Source organism: Mastomys coucha, unplaced genomic scaffold (assembly GCF_008632895.1).
Source record: "Mastomys coucha isolate ucsf_1 unplaced genomic scaffold, UCSF_Mcou_1 pScaffold22, whole genome shotgun sequence".
In the NCBI taxonomy this organism is placed as follows: domain Eukaryota; kingdom Metazoa; phylum Chordata; class Mammalia; order Rodentia; family Muridae; genus Mastomys; species Mastomys coucha.
In genome coordinates, this window is record NW_022196905.1 from 10,069,769 (window position 1) to 10,072,428 (window position 2,660).

General features: G+C 40.1%; 1 protein-coding gene across 4 annotated transcripts in view; it reads right to left on the bottom strand.

The window, feature by feature from the left end:
* Nucleotides 1-2,660, bottom strand: part of Peli1 (pellino E3 ubiquitin protein ligase 1) — a 67,414-nt gene that overhangs the window by 13,338 nt on the left and 51,416 nt on the right. The gene's annotated exons all lie outside the window — the stretch shown is intronic.

The following is a 2,660-nucleotide window of genomic DNA, read 5'->3' on the forward strand; positions in this document are numbered from 1 at the left end:
TTGACTGTAACTATTCTACTGTAGCCAAATACTATAGAACATACCCCATTCTCACCAGCCAGAGCTGAGAGTGGAGCCTTGACAACCACTGGAACCACAAAAGAGAGATTGAAAATCACAGTAGGATGGTGTCAATGCAGTCTTGGGAAGGAGCCAAGACACTTAGGTGCACAAGCACAATTAGGTGGTCAATCCCAGTGACAACATTGGAGACTACAAGGATGAATTTCAATTTCACATGCACTTAGCAGTAATAAGAAGGATACTTCCTGCACCTGCCCACAGAGGTTGACTAGGGAACCTACACTTTATCTGCTATCAGTAATAGAAAGAAAGACTTCCACTTTACTGACAAAACTGACAAAGCAGTGTCAGGAAATGGCAATTCAAAGAGAAGGTTTAGATAATATACAGTCTCAAAACAGAATTTAAAAATACCCAGGCTTCAACCTATCATCCCAACATACTAAGAACTAGAAAGATTTAAAGCGGAGGTAACAACAGGGGACAAAACTGAGAAGAGGAATCTAAGACTGCCCAACAGAGTTAGTCACAGCCATGATAAAACACTCCAAGAAGCAATTACAATACATCTGGGACACTGGGGATAGAGTACAAAGTCTCAGCGAGCAAACAGAAGACACAAAGTGGAAACCTCCAAACTAAGACAAATCCTAAACTACAACAAAGAGCTTCTTAGGTAGGCAGTCTCCTGTGTCTGCAGGACTACAGCAAAAGAACTAAATTTGTATCAAGGAACCTCAAGAAGAAAACCTGCAGAGCTGAAGGAGTACTCAAAGAAATGATGCCTAAAAGCACAACAAATCTGGGACAAGAAATAAAACTATAAATGCATGAAACTAAGCAATTCTGTCTCTAGATAACCCAAAGATCTCAGCATCAAGACAAAAGTTCTAAAAGTGGAAATCAAACAAACAAAAAACAAACAAAAATAAATGGTATTTTATCTACAGTGAAGACACTATTAGAATGATAGCATATGCCTCACAAGAAACCACAAGATCCATAAAACAGTGGTTTGATATATTTAAAACTTTATTCATTTATTGGAATTAAAATATAACATATTTATCCCTTCTGTTTCTTCCCTCCAATTCGTCCCATACACCCTATTGTAGCTATCAAATTCATGGCCTCTATTTCTCTAATTCTTGATACATACATAATACATACATATATACATAAATACATACATACATGAATACAACATGTTCAGTCTATTTAATGTTGTTTGTATGTATAGTTAGAACTGTCAACAGAAGAATCTGTATCCAATAAAATCAGAGGGAAGAAACTGAGACATTTTCAGGTAGAGAAAAATTTGAAGAACTTGTCAGTGGTATATCATAAAGGAATGACTAAAGGGGATTTGCTCAACAGAAAGAACAGCTAACAGGGTTGCAAAAATATAGGTAAATATAAAAAACCTCTCCTTTTATATTTTTCAAACTATAGCATTAGCAAACCATATGCACTCCTTCAGTCTGAAAGTGCTACATGAATACCCATAGTTGACTGACAGCATATCACGGAGCTACAACTGTTAGCCTGAGTTCTAGTTGTAGCTCTTCAACTAAAGCAATCTGTTTTCTCTGTCTCTAAAAATAAAGGGACTAAAGTAGAATGAAGGAAATTTTGGAGCTGGGAAAAATATAAGCAAGCACCTGGCCCTAGCCTGAGAACTTACTAGTAAAATGTGCACTACTGTATTATTTAGAATAGGTTATACCTTTCCTAAGGCTGTGACCCTTTACTACAGTGTCTCATGTTGTGGTGATTCCCAACTGTAAAATTATGTCATTGCTATTTCATAACTGTAATTTTGCTGTTATGAATTTCAATGTATCTGATATGACTAGAAATTTTTATCAGTAATACTAAGCTGTAGTCACAGGAACAAGCTCAAACTCAACTTTTACTCTTACTTCTAACATTCTAAAGCCTAAAACACTTCAGTGCCGCCTTCCAGTCTCTCTGGGATAGTGTCCTGAGCAGACCTTGGGCGAAAGTTCTGCAGCCAGTCCCTCAACACCCAGAGGAAGCTCCACTCCCAGGCGCTCTGACATGCCCAGGATCAGAGGTAAGGAGGACTCAACATCTGTCCCAATACGAGGAGTAACTGGGACCAACGGGACCAGCCACACAGGAACTCCGCCAGCCCAGTGGTTCTGGTTCCTTCCAGTCTCTCTGGGCTGGTGTCCTGAGCAGAACTTGGGCGTAAGGTCCGAAGCCAGTCCCACAACACCCAGAAGAAGCTCCACTACCAGGTGCTCTAACAAGCCCAGGATCACAGAATCACAGAGACAGCTTGACTCTGAGGAGTTCTGACACAACCAGGATCATAGGAAGGACAGGCTCCAGTCAGATTTAGCAAGGGCAGGTAGCACTATAGATAACCAGATGGGGGTGTGTGTGGGGGGGGAGAGCATAATAAAATAAACAACACACACCAAGGTCACTTGGCATCATCAGAACCCAATTCTCCCACCATAGCAAGTCCTGGATGTACCATCACACCGGAAAAGCAAGATTCAGATATAAAATCACTTCTCATAGTGATGATACAGGACTTAGACATAAATAGCACCCTCAAAGAAATACAGGAGAACACAGGTAAACAGCTAGAAGCCCTTCAAGAG